At 36.8% G+C, this 19,637-nt stretch overlaps 1 protein-coding gene across 4 annotated transcripts in view; it reads left to right on the forward strand.

The window, feature by feature from the left end:
• TMEM144 (transmembrane protein 144) overlaps positions 1-12,059 on the forward strand; it is a 77,214-nt gene extending 65,155 nt beyond the window's left edge. Inside the window, exons 14-15 of one of the 4 annotated variants that reach the window (XR_005370935.1) lie at positions 1,948-2,155; positions 11,799-12,059. The gene's annotated coding sequence lies outside the window, so the exon portion shown is untranslated. Of the gene's footprint in view, positions 1-1,947; positions 2,156-5,726; positions 7,572-11,798 lie in introns of those variants that run through there. The other 3 variants (XR_005370932.1, XR_005370933.1, XR_005370934.1) reach the window with 3 other exon arrangements.
• Positions 12,060-19,637: the final 7,578 nt, after the last annotated feature.

Genomic DNA, 19,637 nt, shown 5'->3' on the forward strand with positions numbered 1-19,637 from the left:
CGTGATGATCCCTGGTCTGAACAAATTATATCAGTAATTACAAAAAGGTGATCTTGTATATTTTTTACACAATATTCTTCTGTGAAAATAAACTTTTCCTGCTCCCTCCCTTCTCTCTTTTTCTATGGACTTGGAAACTCATTGTTGTTGTTGTTCAATGTGTCAAAATCTGTTGTAAATGTCATTGTTCTTCATACTTCAGCTCCTCAAAGTGGGCCAGCAGGGAGGGCCTCTCAGTGCCTCCCTGTCAGTCTTTGTGCACTTCTTAGCTTTCTGATACATAAACTCACCTTCTACTTCACCCACCCAAACCTTTATCAATCCTTTCTTCAAAGATATTAGTTCATTTTACTGGGAAGTGACACATAGAAACCAAGAATTGTCTAATTCTCTTGCATGCTGGAAAAATCATTTTACTTACGTGTATTCTTCATTTGTCATTTACTTCCCACATTTCTTTTCTGCTATTTTGTAGTATCTAACGAAAAGTCATGTCTTAGATCTTTCTAAATATCATGTTTTCAGTGAGGTTGTTATATTTAGATATGCAATTTGCTCAAAGATATTGTAGGGGAGGGGCTGGGGTAGTAAATTACAGCTTTTATTCCAGCAATCACTTTCAGAATTTTTTAGGTCTATTGTGTTCCTGTCCCAGTGGGTTAGCTCCTTTCATCTTCTGTGGTTTCCTATTCAGAGGAAGAAGATGCCCCCAGCAATAGATGGACATGGCTCAAAGAGATAGCACGTAGCTCATAGCTGTTCACCTGGTTATTAATCCCTGTTCTTCCAACTTTGATCAGCAGCCTGCTTCTCTGAATTAAGAGTCTAGATCAAACAAAATAAAGAGGACACCTCTGCATGTTTCCTTGCCCTTCTGCGGCAAAGAAGAGGCCCCAACAGAGGCATTTCCAGCTTTCCCTACCCTCACTCTATTTCTCAGTCTTCCTAATAAAGGATTTTGGTAGAAGCCACAGGATAACTTCTGCATGGCTTCACCTAGCACAGCTTATGTGTTGGTTAACTCTCTTTGGATTTCAAGGGAGGAACATGTAGCACAAATTAACCTGAAATAAATAGAATTTATTTATTTGTTTATATAAATAGGGAGAGAGTAAATATAATGGTATTCAGGCATGACTCAGTTCAGAATTGGTGGGCAGTCTCTCTCCCTCCTGCCACCTTGTTCCTTTCTCCCTCCGCTCCCATAACTGTTCTATGACTCTCTTTCAGCCCTACATGTCCTTGCTTGCCTTTTCTTTCCTTATTCTTATATAAGCTATCTCCACATGATAGTGTGAATTCACAAAAAGCTCCAGCTAGCTACCATTCTAGCTCCAACATCTCTTAAGAAAAGCGCTTTCTATGTCAGCTAGAAACTACAGAGTCCCGAAAGAGAATTTCAGTCACCTGCTTACCCTTGGAGCAATCACTAGACTGGGGGAATGGAATATACCATGAATGAGTGGACTGTTAACTCCTATGTGAGGAGGGAGAAATCTGTGAATGGCACCCCCAATAGAACATGATCAAAGAGAAAAAAAAAAGACTCACTCTCTCAAAAGACCACCTCACAAAGGAAGGAAGAGGCACATCAAATAAAAATAGCATGTATCCACTACAGCTCAGCTTTTACAACAGCAGCATCTCTGACCCAGAAGATATGAGGCAAGACATTTTGGTATCCTTATACCTATGTCCAATGAGGTAGCATCTGCTAATCCAACATATCAATGGCTCTTCAGAACCATATGTTGCTTCATGACATCAGAGACTGACCATAAGAGAGAGCTCTAATAGAAAAAGGAAATGGAAAGCTCTGAAAATCTTATCATTATGTTTAGACTAAGTTATGCTGCATCGCCAAACAATCCCAGAACCACAGTGGCTTATTCAGCAGGGTCTCTGTCTTGCTCTGAGATCTGGTGTTCTACATCCTCTTCATTCCAGGACGAAGGCTGAAGAAGCAGCTCTATCTGGAAACTTCTGTTCTCCTGGAAGAAAGAAAAGGGAGAAAGCAGAACCATGTGATGGTGTTCAAAACTTCCAAAGTGATGCCATTATTTCCACTCACATTCACCTTTTCCCGGTCAATGCCAGTGTCCCAGCCAACTCTGGTATCAACAGGGTAAAAAGTATATTCATTCAGCAGAGACAGGTGAGTAGAGAAATGCCTGGTAGAAAGTGGTTCAGGAAGGAGAGGCAGAAATTATTTTCTTGGTAATACAATTGACCACAACAATTAAAAGGGCAAAGAAAACTGTCTTTTTGAGGACATGTAAGCTATCTCTGAAGACTTCTAGAAATAGCGTGTCAGTAAATTGTAAGGGGAGATCATGGCTAGAATTTCTCTGAAATACCATCCATTGGCACCAAAGAAATATTGTTGATATGATTGGCTTAGGGAAAGACTGAATATACTGAGCTAAGCAAATGTGAAAGAGAGAAGGAGAAACTGTATATATCTTCCCCTGTTTCAGTAAAGAATGACCTATTCTTGGGGCACTTGGGTGGCTCAGTCAGTTAAATGTCTGCCTTCGGCTCAGGTTATGATCCCAGGGTGCTGGGATCAAGCCCTGCATCGGGCTCCCTGCTCACTGGTGGGGGTGGGGGGGTGGGGGTCCCCTCTCCCTCTGCCTTTCCTTCCTGCTTGTGTTCTCTCTCCCTCTCAAATAAATAAATAAAATAAATAATAATAATAATAATAATAATAATAATAATAATAACCTATTCTTAGGGTGGCCATATTATTTAATCACACAAATCAGGATGCCTTGGAGAATAAAGGGCAGGGGGGAGTTTTTTATTACATTGCACCAACTAATTAGCCTTAGCAAATCAGGACCTACAAGCTTCTACTTTTATCCTATGATTGCCATAGATTCTAATAATAAATTTTTGTGTATTCTAATTTATTTATTCCGCAAGATGAGTTTCATCACTGGACTCATCAAAATTTTAAAGAGCACTGTTTAAAATACAGCTTCTTGAGCCTTATCTATAGAATTAAAATCCCCACATCTGAGTGGGTGTGGCTCTATGAAAGCATCGAAGTATCTAGTCACTTCCACTCTAGCCTCTCCTGTAGAAATACTGTACTTCCTATCCCACTGACATGAAGTTTAGCTGTGTGACTTGCACTGGACAATGAAATGTAAATGGAGTGAAGCTCTATCATAGCAGAAGCTTTAAGGCCGTTCATGCTTCCACCTTCTCTGTCTTCCCTATGCCAGGAGGATCAGCAGTGTTCCATATGGGGGCTGCTTCTTCATCCTTGGTCCTCCAGTGAAAAGGACATGGATCACAGCTATAGGTAGCCTAAAAGGGTCATGTAACATGAACGGAAATCTTTGTTGTTACTAACTATGATTTGAAGCGCGTTTGTTTCCACAGCATAACCTAGCAGGATATGTCTGTATCTCATGTGAAAACCTTAATCAGAGATACCTGGGTGGCTCAGCAGCTGAGCGTCTGCCTTCGGCTCAGGGCGTCATCCCAGGGTCCTGGGATGGAGTTCTGCCTCGGGCACCCTGCAGGAAGCCTGCTTCTCCCTCTGCCTGTGTCTCTGCCTCTCTTTCTGTGTGTCTCTCATGAATGAGGAAATAAATAATCTTTAAATTAAAAAAAAAAGAAAACCCTAATCAGATTAAGTATTCATGCTTCATTAATTTTATTCATTATTCAGTTCTATTTCTTAACCTAAGCATCTCACACAGGACAAAGTACAGATGATGTGTCCAATGGTTATTGACTATTTTCATTTGACTAGTTGTATTTGTAGTACTATAGGTTCGCTGCCAATAATTTTCACTAGTTTTAATGTACTCTTGTATTATTTTTTCTGAAAGAAGGAACACATGCACACTGTAGACAACTTGAAAATATACAGTGCAAAAAATAAATTACACACCCTCCTATAAAACTTAGATTACCACTGTTGATATTTTAGTTAATTTTTAAGCGCTTCCCAGAGATGTTTTCATTATTTAATCATACTATACATTATCATTTTCTCATTTTTTTCTACGTGAATATGTCCTACATTGTCAAAATGCTACAAAAACATTTTAATGAATATATAGTGTTCCAACATGTCGAAGTCACAACTGAGCTAACCCTCACCCGACTAGTTGTTTCCAATTACTACTATAATTAATGCTATAATGAGCACCTTTGTACTGAATCTTGTAAGCATCTCTATTTTCTTATATTAAATATAAGAAAACTTTAATATAAGAAATATTAAATCCAGAATTACAGGGCCAAAGAGTATAAACAATTTTAAGACTTTTTAATATGTATTGCCAAATTATTTTAAAGATAGGTTTTACCAAAAATATATACTCAACATGCCTTTGCCTCATAGCACACTTACCAGCGTAGTACCTGACCATTATTTTTTTCCAGTCAGATGATCGAAACTAAGCTCATTATTGCTGTTTCCATTTCTAATAAGCTTGAACATTTTCTTACGTTGGTTAACCATTTGCCTCTTCATATGCTTTCTGTTGCTGTAATCTTAATGTAATTGGTCCATAGGGAGTCTTATTCAAAGTCCGCATCAATTTGTAAATGAATTCTCAGAATACATCTCATTTGTAAATTAGAAGCTGTTTATATTAGATACATGTTAGAATGGAACAAGAAAGGTTATGCACTAGCAAACTATCAGCGCTATCCAATAGATTTCTGCAGAGTTAGAAATGTTCTGTGTCCGCACTGTCCAGAATGGTAGCCACTACCCACATGTGACTATCGAGCCCTTGAAATGTGGTTAGTGTGACTATGGAACTGAATTTTTCAAGTTTATTTTATTTCAATTAATATACATTTTAATTTTAATAGCCACATGTGGCTAATGGTTATCATACTTGACATCACAGCTCAGGGAATGGGTCGGCCTAGGCTTCATACTTGACCTACTAAATCCATAAGCAAGAAGGGAAAACACAAGATCAAGAGGCAAAGTGCACAGTGTGAGGCAAGCTCAGTATCTGTAATTTAGATACTCGATGCATTTCTATGGGTTTTTCTTTTTTTATTATTTAAATTCAAGTTAATTAACATATAGTGCAGCTTGGGTTTCAGGAGTAGAATCCAGTGATTCATCACCCACACATAATATCCAGGGCTCATCCCATCAAGTGCCGTCCTTAATACCCATCACCCATTTAGCCCATCCCCCCACTCCACCCCCTCCAGCAACTCTCAGTTTGTTTCCTATAGTTAAGAGCCTCTTATGGTTCATCTCCCTTTCTGTTTTTATCCTATTTTATTTGTCCTTCTCTTCTGCTATGTTCATCAGTTTTGTTTTTTTAAATTACACAAATGAGTGAAATGATATGATAATGGTCTTTCCGGCTACCTTATTTCATTTAGCAGTATGCTCTCTATTTCCATCCACATTGTTGCAAATGGAAAGATTTCATTCTTTTTGATGGTCGAATAATATTCCATTATACTTATATACTACCTCTTCCATATTCACTCATCAGTCAATGGACATTTGGGCTCTTTCCATAATTTGGCTATTGTCGGTAGTGCTGCTATAAACATTGGGCTGCATGTGCCTGTGGGTTTTTCAATTAAAGTTGCCATGCTACCCTTGCATATTCATCTTACCATATTTACCATGTACCAGTCTGTATCCCAAATGCTTTCACATATTAACACGTATTCTAACAATTAGCCTGTAATATAGCTACTATCAATTTTTCTCCACTTCACAGGTTAAACAACTGAGGCACAAGGAGTTTGACTTGCCTAGGAACCTAGAGCTGATAAGTGCCAGAGCCAGGGTGCAGCTCAGCTAGTCTGGCTTCAAAATCCATGCTTTTAACGCATCCACTCCCTAATATTGGCTGCTCATATATGATCACTAGGGGTACAGAGTATGTATTGTACTTAATGAAATCAATTATACTATTGCCTGAAATGCCTCTAATAAGAGGTAAACCTTTTATTTCACAACTTAGAGTTAACAGGCTTACCGTCAAATCCCTGGCTAAAAACAAGAATTGTTTGTGAATGAAAAACTCACTACAAGAAAGTCAGTCAACCCATACATGAATTGAACTGGCTATCAAATCATTTACTCAAGTATTTGTCTTCACCGAATACAAATCTAAAAGACTTCCCAGTTTGGCCAAAGAATGGCCTTGTTTAACTTCCACAGGGTGAGCCAAATAGAAGCAGTGCTTGGTGTTATTTGTCCTGCTCAGGAATTTTGCTCTTCAAGATTTATGAAAGTTGTATTTGTTAATCATTTAAAAGTCTTGCTCTCAGGGGATTGTTTTATTAAGGTTATGTCCTTTATCATGTGAAATGTGTGTTTAGTGATTAGAATAATGTATCAACTGACTCTTTTAATCTGTAACTTTCCAAAGCACAAAATTAATCTACCTTCAGTTGGCTCAACAGGAAGCCAATCACAAAGGGAATCAAAGTTTTCAACTGGAGATCAAACTTCTTTGAGTGAAAAAATTATTTGAAGGGATGTCTACTTTTCTTTGATATATAATTCCGAAATTGGTACTGCTAACATTTTAAAATTTTAAAAGATTTGAAAAAAAAAGATTAAAGTGTCAGACGAAATTAATATAATTGATTTCCAAACAACTTGTTTCACTGTCATCACATGTTCCTTCAGTATAGCAGGACTGCCTGTGCCTATGCCGTATCCTATGCAAACAGCTGTGCTAGGCGGAACTTTAAAATCGTCCATGCTGTGATGATGTCCCAACTTCCACTTGATAGAACAGCTATCTGATGAAGGACAACCAATGAAAATGCAGATGACCCTTGGATCAGATTTAGAATGCTGCTTCAACAATTTACTAAACCCTACTAGTCTCTTAGGTGTGGACAAGTTAGAGTCGAGGTTTTGCTTGAACTGTGGCAGCGCAGCTTTGTATTAGAATTTACATTAGAATTAAGGTGAAGCATCGTGCAGAGGGTCATGTTCAAGACTTTGGACATAATAATTTTCAGCAATAGCTAATAGGAAGAACATACAGCTTGATGTCAGAGAGGCAAGGGTTAAAATCCCAATCTGCCACCTACCAGTAGTGTGATACTGGATAATTTAATTAACTTCTCCAAGCCTCGGTTTCTTTATCTATTATGAAGACCCGCTATTTGCCAGACTGCCGAAGAGCACAGAAGTGGGGATGGCAACGTTCCAGAGGCTGGTCACACAAAGAAGCAGAGAATGAATGCTTAAGCTGGGAGCCTGGAACACAAGGTGGTATCAGTGGTCATTAAAACGAAAATGAGTTCACAAAAAAGGCCAAACCCCAAATTGGTTTAACCAGGTTGTAAGGGACAAAGCAAAAAGTAACAACAGCTACAATAATGAAGTAGTGTCAGATGCATGTTAAAGTCACAACAGAAGAAAAGATAATGTGCCTGTCAGAACTCAAGGGGGTTTTTTGTTGTTGTTGTTGTTTGGTTTGGTTTTTTTCTGACTTCCCTGTGACAGATTCTTCATCCAGGACTTTTTAGAGGGTCTGAGAACCATTTCTGACTATGTGAAACTCAGTTTTCACAATATAAAATAAAAATTTTAAATATCAGCCCTGCCTGGCACTCGATTATTTGGAGGAACAAGGGAAATAATGCAAATGAAAGCATTATCGTGTAAACTAACGTGCTGTGACATTAACTGCTTGTTATGATTCTCGTTGACCTAATCAAGTATATTTAAGAGAAGGGCTTTTGCTTACATATTATCCGAGGAAATATAAATGTAAGTAGTAGTCAAAGTAATAGTTATTCTGAGTATTTTTGCTGCATAAGTGAAATGGGATTAAGATATGAAATCATGCACTTGTGTTTATATTGTTTAATGGTTTTAGATATTCTAGAAGTCGTAGGGACCTTAGAGAGACTGGCCTCAGCAATTCTAAGTTAACCTATCAACACAGAAGAAGAGACAAGTATACATTGTTGTACATTAGTTTTAATGTCTATGAAAGGGATCGAACATATCACCCCAAAAATGCCACTTTGATATTTATTTTGAGCCTCAGGCAAATGAAGAAAAGCAGATACAGAAAAGGCTCTCTGATCTCTCCTTTCTACCTAAAATGGGGCATAAATTTCCTATGAGAAATATTTCCTCTCCCGGAAGAGAATATTCTTATCAGTTCATATCACTGGAGATGGGAAGATGACACTAAAATGAACAACTGTATCAACAGATGGACCAAAATAACCCTTGCCTTCCATTAGTCTCCCCCTTACACTTGCCAGTCACTTTCCCAGAGTGTACCACCCTAGCGCACACACCTTTTCCCTTTGTCTTGTCACATCTCCACGATATACTGCTCTTTGTTAAAATGGTATGTAAGCGTTCAGGCCCATCTGCTTCTTTGAGTCTTCATTTCTTACATGTGAAAGCTCTGTGCACATGTACAAACAGTAATACCAAATAAACGTGGATGCTTTTCTCCTACTAATCTGTCTTTTGTCAGTTCAGACTTAGATGCAGAATCTAAGAGGGTCTAGGAAAAGTCTTTCCTCCCCTACAGCCATATTTGTCATATTGTCATACTAGTCCAGTCCAGAAGGTTCCTGATTCATTCATAGAGAACATTCTCAAAATTGGCCTCCACTTTTTGTTCTTCTCCAAAGTCTCCATTACTAATCAGCTGCCCTTTCAATTGACACAATACATGAAGAAAAGCATATTAACCTTTAGTTATTTCATAATGGAGTCTTCTAGGCCTAGAGCTCTTCTTTCTTTTAAGGCAATTTTTTTTCCCGATTTTGTAGATAAGCTCTCAAAAGGCAGTCTTATTTCTCTCCCTTCATAGTTTTTTGTGCATTCCTGAGTTCATGGTCAAGCACTAGCTAATATACCTACCTCATACTACCTAGTATTTAGTAAGTATCTGATAAATACTATGAGTTTTTTGTAAACTTTTCCTCATCATGAGTTTATCTTTATTTATAACTGTTCTCTAGGTCAAAGAAATAAAGTCAAATTTTGTCTGCAATCTCATTCGCCCACCATCTCATTATATTGTCTCAAATGACATTAGTTAAAACTAAAACTACCCAAACTGCTTTGCAGCTGCTACTCAATCAGCCTATCAGACAAACCTCCTCAGTGTTAAGAGCATATTAAAATGCAGATTTTTCTGGGGAGCTTGGGTGGTTCAGTCCATTAAGCTTCTGTCTTTGGCTCAGATCATGATCCTGGGGTCCTGGAATTGAGCTAAACAGAAAGCCTGTTTGTCCCTCCCCCTCTACCTTTCCCCCCATTTGTGCTTACTGTCTCTCTCTCTTTCAAATAGATAAAATCTTTAAAAAATAAAATAAAATTCAGAAATAAAATAAAATGCAGATCTCTCCTACTATCTGAATGTAGAGTATTCCAGTGAACACTTCCATAAACTTAAAAGGCATAAAGAAGAAATCACCATTAATTTATATGAAAAATGTTTGAGCTTTCCCAGACTCAAAAAATAACTGTTCCTAGGCTTCTCTGACACCTTAGAATGCATCTTGCTAACAAATGCACAAAATAAAATTGAGGTAAAGCACGGATGCTGAGAGACACAGTTCAAAGCTCTGGCAGCTTGATGCTGCAATGCTGAGTGTAGTTGCTGAGCAAGGAGCTTGGTGGGGCCACTCTTGCTGCTCTATCCAGCTTGCTGCAAAACCAACACAGAATGCTAATTTTGCTTTTTTTGTCCTTTTTTTTTTTTGTAAAAGTTTTTTTTTTTTGTAAAAGTTAGAATCCCTTTGGATTTCTTTTAGTTACCAAAGACAGGTTAGTAAAAGAGGTCTTTTATAAAAGTGGAACGTGAACTTTCAAAAAGGTGGGGACACCGGTAGTTTCACTGATTATAGGGTTAGGAACGTGGAGAAGAGTATTTTCAAAGGAGTTTTGTTTTACAGGAAGAACAGGAAAGAAATCAAGAGCAGTCCTATTCATAGTATTAGCTTAAGAGTTTGTTTCTTCTCCTTCACTACTTACATTAAAAACAGGGGGAAAAGATGGGGTATGAAAAGGATAAGGCACAAAGAAAAAGGGATTTTAAAAATTTCAAAATCACAGGTAAAAACTACTTACTGTTTTCCTCTGGATACAATCTCCCAAAACAGCGACCATCACTGGTCCCCATTACAATTTCTATCCACTTGTACAGCTGCTTTCCCCCCACCCCCCGCCACCTGCTCCTACACATAAACGCCTCTTAATTTTTTTCAGTCTTCTAAGTGAGAACATTTTTTTCTTTTAAGTTTTGGTATATTAATTAATTAGAAATCCAATGGCTGGTATAGAGGCAAGAAACTCAGCAAACAGAAGGCAACTGATTCATCAACGGAGGACTAAGCTTCCCTAAAAGAAGCAAGATCTTTGCTAGTAGCTGGGAGAGCTTGCAACTAAGGAGTTGGGAGACTCAGCCTCCCACTGCAAATACTTAAGAGGCAAATGCCTCAGGCAGTGGACAGGCTACATTAAGCCAGGGTGCAGAGGACAGACTAATTGGGTCCAAATTTGCACAGTCTGAATCAACCACACTAGTGATGGGTGGCAAATAGGGGATCTTAGTGGAACCAAACAAAAGGGAATCAGCAGGGAGGAAACCATCCACATCTACAGAAGTATGGTCTTTTCCTGATGTGATCACCAGAGATATTTATTACAAAATGGGGTAGACATTATTCTCCCTACCTGGGCAACCATTGAGGCTACTTTTAAGTAAGAGTCCTTTCTGAACATCTAGTTTAATATTTCACGAATCTCCTTTAAAAAATCAGATTTTCATTTGATCACTTATAAATATAAAACCCTAGAGTATAAACCCTGAAATGCTTACCTCCACTCTGGAGACATTTAAATTTCCATAGGCAAGATCCCAGAGACCCTTCCTTTTTCTTCCCAAATGGAATTTGTTTACACTGGGGAGATTGGGTTTCTCCTTTTCTCTCCAGAAGCTGTATTTCTCCTATATAAGCTCCTAGGTTCCTAGTTTTGAAGTTCCCTTCCTGTAATGACACACACACACACACACACAAAAAAAACCTTTGCACACGCTCATCTGCCCCTGTGGCCCTCATCACATTGCTACAGAAAGGGCAAGAACTGGTTCCAAGGGAACTGATGCAGTTATTGCTCTAAGTAATAATAACCTACCTTGATCCAGAAATGCACATAGTGAATAAATATAGAAATTAAAAGCACATTATATATCTCTAGATGGAGAGACAGATAATATAGAGATAGATATAAATATAAAAATGGAAATATATATTATGGTAATACTCCTTATTCATGCTCCGTGAACATGTGCATTTTTCAATGATTGAACTCTGCACCGTTACTGCTTGAGGGTAGCATATGCTAGAGAAAATAGTACCAAAACCACAATGGCTCTAAAAATGAGGTTTGATTCACATACACAAGCTTTTGCATTGGAAACCAAAGCTACTCAGGCTCTAAAGGAAAGCCCTTACCACCCAACATAGCCATGAAATTCCAAGAAAAATGTTTAGTTTCTTCAGGTGTTATTAAAATTGCCAATCGTGGGATCCCTAGGTGGCGCAGCGGTTTAGCGCCTGCCTTTGGCCCAGGGCGCGATCCTGGAGACCCGGGATCGAATCCCACGTCGGGCTCCCGGTGCATGGAGCCTGCTTCTCCCTCTGCCTGTGTCTCTGCCTCTTTCTCTCTCTTTCTCTGTGACTATCATAAATAAATAATAAAAATAAATTAAAAAAAATAAAATAAAATTGCCAATCGTGTTTATGCACAGGTCACTAAATTCTAACTTTTTCCCTCCACTGTTTAGAGATATTGGCAGCATCTATAAACAGTTATTGTCTCTTTCTGGTGTTTTGCGCAAGAGTCCTTATTGGTCTGCTGAAGGATCAAGACATTCACGGTGACCCAGACAAAATATTCAACTGGAGTGATCACGAGCTTGACTGGCACTCACTTGATATTTTCGGTCTCTAAAATCTAAAATCAGTCTCTAAAATATGCTGCTGGTAGGTTGCCCGGCAAAATGTAGAGAGCATCCATGTCCTATGGGCAGTACAAAGGGAATGTAATAATAAGGTAATAGCAACAGTGAACTCATTTTCTGATGATAATGTGGTAGGTTGTTTTTCAAATGACCTGATCTTGAACAACTTTAAGGGAACTGCCTAAAAATATTTTGAATATTACGAAGAGACATTTAAAAGATAATAAAACAAAGTATAATTGAATTAAACGCTTAAATGATTTGAATAGTGTCCCTGGTGATATTACCTTGCAGATTCTATGGGTATTTGAATTCGGAACCCTCTTTTAAGGTATATGAAAGGAAAAGAAAAACAGTATTTCAACACCAATAGACTATTCTTAACTGCTGTTGCTCCCTCTCTATTTTGCATAACTCAATTAGGTCTTCAAGGACAATTTCAAGTAGAAATATCTTTTTTTCTGAGAAAACTTTCCCTAGGCACTGCAGAAGAATGAATTGCTCTGCCAGTAATGCTTCATTCACTCCTCTAATCTGGTCCTTCCCTCATGGTAATCCGTAGCTATGTGCAAACAGGACAGCCATCTAGACATCTGGAAGCCTATCAGGACAGGGACCATCTTTCTTATGCATTTTTTTAATCATCAGAGGTAACGGATATTTAAGAAACATTTGTTGATTTTTGAAAAGTGTAAATGCTATTTTTTTAAGCATTTGCATTTCTGTCTATGGCAAACGTGCTCTCAGCCACTATTAAACACATATGGAAATACATTAATCTTTGCAAGCTAGAAAAGTGCAAATTAAAAATAAATAAATAGTGTAAGTTAATTTGCAGACAAGAAGTCAGTGCAATTCATGCACACTGTGGCACCTCAGCTATTTCAGGAACATTCTAACCAACTCCTCTAGGTTCTATATTCTTCCTTTCTTACCTCCACCACATACTCCTCATGATTATAGCCCTGAATGTGACCTTTCTTTCCTTTTTCTCCCTGAGTGCTAATGGTTGACAACAGAGAAGAGTCTCTTGGGTGGCCTTGAGAGCCACAATCTGCTGAATCCTGCCTGATTCAAAGTGTTGCATTGGTATGAAAGAATTAATATAGCTTTCATTAGGAGTGAGCTAGACTTTGGACGGGCTATCACCCCAACAGTCCCTGTATGAGGTTTTTCTATACTTCTCTGTATTATTCTAGAAATATGGCCTACCAGTCTATAATTCATTACTATGTATAGTGCTCACTTTAGCAAAACATATGCTTGTCTTTTAGTGTGGTATGAAAGATCATTTTCCTTTTAACTTTGTATGATTATAACCCATCCAAGTAATTTAGTTTCTGCAAAAACATCTCTGATGATAAATACTAACCCGTTCACAGAAGTAGCTCTGTTTGCAGAATGCTGGAAAAAACATTGTAATGTGGAATGAAGTCTGATATTTTTTTCCAATCATTCTCAGTAGTTTGAACAAAAAGCAAGCCGTATGTCAACATTTAGACAGGCCATTAGAGCTATCAGTTCACAGTGTAAGCGCACTTCACAAAAATGGTTATTATTATGAATAATAAATTGTGCTTCATCATATTTGGCAATAATTAAGTTGAAGTTGGAACAAGCCTGAGGATAAGCAGTTGTCCTCTCACTAGAAACTAGAGACATACTCATGCTGAGTATTTGGGGGAAGGAATAAGGCTAAAAGGAAGTCTATTTTTAAATCTTAATACCATTGGAAATTTCCTTTAAAATCCTGCTGAAGTTTTGGATATGAGAACATTGTATGTCACTCCTTTCCCTTATTCTAAGACCAAATTTATTAAAAATCCTATTCTTTGCTTCAGTAGTACTTGACATCTTTCAATGTTTTGTCAGTAACAGTATATGCAATTGCTATATTTTTATTTTAAACATTTTCACCAATTGTTTTATTTCCATAAATTTTGATTTATTCAATATGGTCTGAGTTACTGAGATGAAAAGAGGTATTTGAAAGAACGACACATATGTGGTTTATTTTAATTTCCATCAGATTTTCAAAAAAAGTAGGTTACAGCTACCAGAATTTTGTGTTTGACTCAGTTCAGTTTTTTTTTTATTAAGTTCTTTATTTTAATTTCAGTATAGTTAACATATAGTGTTATATTAGTTTCAGGTGTACAACATAGTGATTCAACAATTCTATACATTACTCAGTGCTCTTCATGGTAAATGTACCCTTAATTCCCATAACCTATTTCACCCATCCCCCCCACTGACCTCCCCTCTGCTAACCTTCTGTTCTCTATTGTTAAGAGCCTATTTTTTTGGTCTCTTTTTTCCCCTTTGTTCCTTTGTTTTGTTTCCAAAATTCAGAAACTATTCACTGAGTGAAATTATGTGGTATTTGTCTTTCTCTGACTGACATATTTTGCTAAGCATTATACTCTCTAGCTTCATCCATGTTGCTGCCAAGGGCAAGATCTCATTCTTTTTATGACTTAATATTCCATTGTGTGTATATACCACATCTTCTCTATCAATGGGCATATGAGCTGCTTCCATAATTTGGCGATTGTAAATAATGCTGTAATAAACATGGGAGTACAAATATCCTTTTGAATTAGTATTTTCAGACAAGCATGTTTTCATATGCTTTGGATAAATATCCAGTAGTGTGATTACTAGATCATAGGATAGTTCCACTTTTTTATTTTTTTGAAAACCTCTATACTATTTTCCACAGTGGCTGCACCAGTTTGCATTGACACCAACAGTGCACAAGGGTTCCTTTTTCTCCACATCCTTGCCAACACTTATTTCTTGTGCTTTTGATTTTAGCCATTCTGACAAGTGCAAGGTGATATCTTGTTGTAGTTTTGATTTGCATTTTCCCGATGATGAGTGATGTTGAGCATCTTTTAATGTGTCTGGAGAAATGTCCATTCATGCCTTCTATCCATTTTTAAATTAGATTATTTGCTTTTTGGGTGTTGAGTTGTATGAGTTCTTTATATATTTTGAATACTAACCCTTTATCAGATATGTCATTTGCAAATCTCTTCCCTCCTTTTTAGTAGGCTGTCTTTTGGTTTTCTTGATTATTTTATTTTGTGTGCAGAAGCCTTTTATTTTGATGTACTTCTAGTAGTTTACTTTTCCTTTTATTTCTCTCATCTCAGGAGATAAATCTGGAAAAGTTACTATGGCTGATGTCAAAGAAATTACTGCTTGTACTAGGATTTTTTATGGTTTCAGGTCTCATGTGTAGGTACTTAATCCATTTCAGGTTTATTTTTGTGTATGGGATAAGAAAGTGGTTCAATTTCAATTTTTTGCACATAGCTGTCCAATTTTCCCACATCATATGTTAAACAGTCTTTTTCATATTGCATATTCAGAATCTATTCACTGAGTGAATAGATTTTATTTTGTTAATTTCTTTTAAAGATTTTATTTGTTAATTTGACTGAGAGAGAGCACAAGTAGGCAGAGTGGCAGGCAGCAGGAGAAGGAGAAGCAGGTTCCACACTGAGCAAACCCCAATGCAGGGCTTAACCCCACAACCCTGAGATCCTGACCTGAGTCAAATGCAAATGTTAGCCAACTGAGTGACTCAGGTGCCTCGAATATTCTTCCTCCTTTATCAAGGATCAATTGACCATATAATCATGGATTTGTTTCTGAGCATAGTATCCTGTTCCATTGGTCTATGTGTCTATTTTGACATACTGTGCCATACTGTTTTGATTACTACAGCTTTGCAGTATAACTTAAAAACTGAAATTGTGATACTTCCAGTTTTGTTTTTCTTTTTCAAGATTGTTTTGGGGGAAAAAAAGTTTTGGCTATTCAGGGTCTTTTGTGGTTCCATCCAATATTAGAATTATTTGTTCTATTCTGTGAAGAATGCTGTTGGTATCAGTTCAGTTTTCTTTAAGGTGGGTATATTATCTTCAGAACTTTTATATCTTGAATTGAAGTTACCTGAATTTAAATTTTTTAATTAGCCTATACATTGTTTCAATTGCAACCAATCAAGGAAGTAAGAAAGCAGAGCTTTCCCAACAATGCTTCTTAGGTTCCAAAAAGTTTAAAAGATTGAAGTAGCATAAAGAAAAAAAATTATAACAAAGAATAATGGAATGAAGCAAAATTCCAAAGTGCAAAAAAAAAGATTGAAATTATTGGCAAGCAAAATTATTAAAAATGCCATTAAAATTAATTAACATCATTGAAATTGATTAAAAGAGAAGTGAACAGAGAAGAACAATGGAAGAGAAGAAAATGTGTACTTGTGTGGTAAAACATTACACCTTCAATAAATCAACCTTCAGAGAAGGCAAAGCATACCTCGATTTTGAACTTGGGGGTTAATTTACACTTTACTGAAAAGAAATTAAGAGTTGGTGAGTTGTATAAATAAAGCTGCATCTTCATTTTTTATCTCCAAATCCATAATGTGAGGAAATTCTTTTTAGCTGCTTAAGGACAGATCCTCCAAAAGGAACTCAGTTTTCATAATTAAACCTTTTCCTGGGATTTTCACCAACTAAGGAAGACTCACTCTTATTACAGGAGAGGATGCTAGAAGTTGACACCACACCCAGATGAACTTTAGCACAAATGATCATACTTCCCATCTATTTCACTAAGAGCCTTACATCTTTTCTAAAAATCATTTACTCTCCCTCAGAGGTCTACATCCTTCCCTCCCCTGTCCCTATTAAAACAAAGATAAGCTCCCAAATCTCACTGTTCTTTGCTAATTCACTCTTGTTTTCCTGTGATACCTCAAACACATAATATTAAAATTAATAAATTTGTATATATATTCTCCTATTAATCTACCTGTTGTCAGTTTATTTCATAAGCCCAGTTATTGAGCCTAGGAGAATGGAGGAAAAAAATGTTTTTTTCCTTTACACATGCAAACTTTCATATTTACCCTGAAACCCAGAGCTAAATTTTTCACACTGAAATCTATCCGAATATTTTAAAAATATGTTTTGTCTAGGTTTATTGACATTTATATTACCATGGTGATGGGAAAACTAAAAAAAAAAAAAAAAAATGACACTGGATACAAGAAAAGTACCAGTTAATAGACCTGGCAGGGTCCTATTAAGGCAGATTGGTCAGAGCCTCCTCAGCAGAAAAGCAAATACAATAGCCACTGAGACCCTCCTGTAGGATTCACAAAGCCTCTGCTGAGCCCAGAATCTTGAGCTGAGTTGAAGTCAGAGAGTTAAGTGGCCTGCACTTAGTTAAGAGGGTAACAGCAGCACAAAGTCAAGAAAATTTTCACATGTACTCCACTTTCCATAATTAAAGTCAGGCGTTTGCTTGCGAAATTTGAAAATACATTTTGGGGAAATCTGAAAATTTTCTAGAATTTTGCTAAAAATACTCACTTGAAAAGCTAATCTATTTTTTGTGTGTCTAAACAGATGTCAAAGAAGCCTTGAACCACGTTAACATAATTATACTTTTCAAACATTTCAAAGTATTAGTCTCCCATAGAAACACACTTACGAAAATAGATGGTACAGCAACAAATATAAATGGAACAGACAAGTCTTGCCTGTCAATTTTAATTATCAAATGTTTATTACTAAGTTGGTAGATAATTTTACACATATTAATGTAGAATAAATTGGAACTGGCAATTAGTTTAGAAGCAAAAATAACTTATATTTAACTGTTCTTGTAACTTTAGCTTACTTCCTAAATACACAATGACTTGAACTTTTTAAAAGATGGAAAAAGGTACGCTGTGCTCTTTTCCCCCTTTGATAAGACATGACACCCAAAGAAATGTATATTACTAAGCTAACTAGAGACTTATAACAGGATTTTAAAATATAAAGCATTATGATATTATGGGTTATTTTAAATATCAATAATGACAAAGAATCTAAGTTTTCTTAGAGGTTGTTTCAAATTCGGAAATGTGCAAGGAGGACAAATGTGAGATTAATCATATACAGTAATTCTAAAATAAAATTAACACCTTTGAACAGACCAATGATAACCACAAGACACTTTCTGAATATCCTTATCCACTGAAAGGAACCAAGTATTCTCAAAGAAATAGCTGATCCAAAAGCTGAACAGGGAAAGTACAAGATGATCCTAGACCAGCTTGTGCCAGAGAATAAGGAAATTCTCGAGAATGATGAGAACCTATCAAAAAGACCCAGGAGACACTCTGAAGAGGTTTTAACTGGCCAAATTTATAAAATTTTAGAATTGAATTAAAGACATAAATGAATTAGAACTCATAAAACAAGAATCCATACTGATCTAAATAATAACCAGACTAGAAAGAAAAGCTCTTAGAGCTTTGCTAATAAATATTGAAGGAATGATGGAATTTAAAAGTTACCATTTGGCAGTGATCACAGCAACATTTAATTCAAGTCAAGAAGCATCAAAGAATGAAATTTTTTTTTAAATTTATTTATGATAGTCACAGAGAGAGAGAGAGGTAGAGACATAGGCAGAGGGAGAAGCAGGCTCCATGCACAGGGAGCCCGATGTGGGATTCGATCCTGGGTCTCCAGGATCGCGCCCTGGGCCAAAGGCAGGCGCCAAACCGCTGCGCCACACAGGGATCCCAAGAATGAAATTTTAATACATATTATATATATATAGACATACACAGAGAGAAAGATAAAGAATGACAATGGGAAATGTGATAGAAAGCTAACAATTAAGGGATTTGGGCAATGGGTATATAGGTTTCTATGCGCTCACTTTCCAGCTTCTCTGATAACATAATACTATATCAAAGTTTTAAAGTTACTTGAAACCTCATCATTTCAGGCTAATCCAGCCCCCAATATAGTATTTTTGTTTGTTAATAATGTTTTATTCTTAAAAATTACTTGATTCAGGTTTTCTGTAGGTTTCCAATAGCTATATTTGAAATTCGAGGGAAGAAAGTAATGTTTAAATAGTTTCAAATGTTTGGTAAAGATGAAAAATTAATTATAAAGTCTAGAGTTTAATTTTTAAATATTCTACAAATATTTACCTCAAGTTTGCTATTTACAAAGCCAGGCAATATTCTAGGCTCTGGGTGCAAAACGAGATTCGCAGGAAGAAATGACCAAGTGACTACACATTCGATGAAGAATGAAGGCCACTGCACACTTTTGTAGTTGGGGGAAGAACCAGTCCTTTCTTTAATGCACACCAGTGTTCTTCTTCTATCAATTTAATCTACCAATCCTTTGTAGAACATGTTTAGTGGGCAAAGCCTGTCCTCTCATCCTGTGTCAAAGATCATGCAAACAACACATAGATCTTATTTTTCATGAATTCAAGTTATAAAGAGGAGATAAGCAGGGGAGGTTTTATATACATAGGTAATACTAATATAATAAAGACCAAAAAATGGAACTATGGAAAGAAACTTTCTTCCTTTGTAGAAAATCTTTCTTTTCTTCTTTTCTTCCTTTTCTAGAAGAGGAGGATGTGATTCGCCCCTTTAAGGGTGCATCTGTACTACCTATGGGTAGGTTGGTCTAGATGGAAGGAAAAACTTCTTTTAAAAAGTCTGGAAAATGCAGGTTATGTTTTGAGAAAAGAGGCTAATCATAGGGTCAAGTCATAAACAGAAGCCAGTCAACTTGTTCTCGCCTGCCTTGCCATTCTTTGGAAGCCAAAAACCTGTGAACT

This window comes from Canis lupus, chromosome 15, assembly GCF_011100685.1.
Source record: "Canis lupus familiaris isolate Mischka breed German Shepherd chromosome 15, alternate assembly UU_Cfam_GSD_1.0, whole genome shotgun sequence".
NCBI classification, from domain to species: Eukaryota; Metazoa; Chordata; class Mammalia; order Carnivora; family Canidae; genus Canis; species Canis lupus.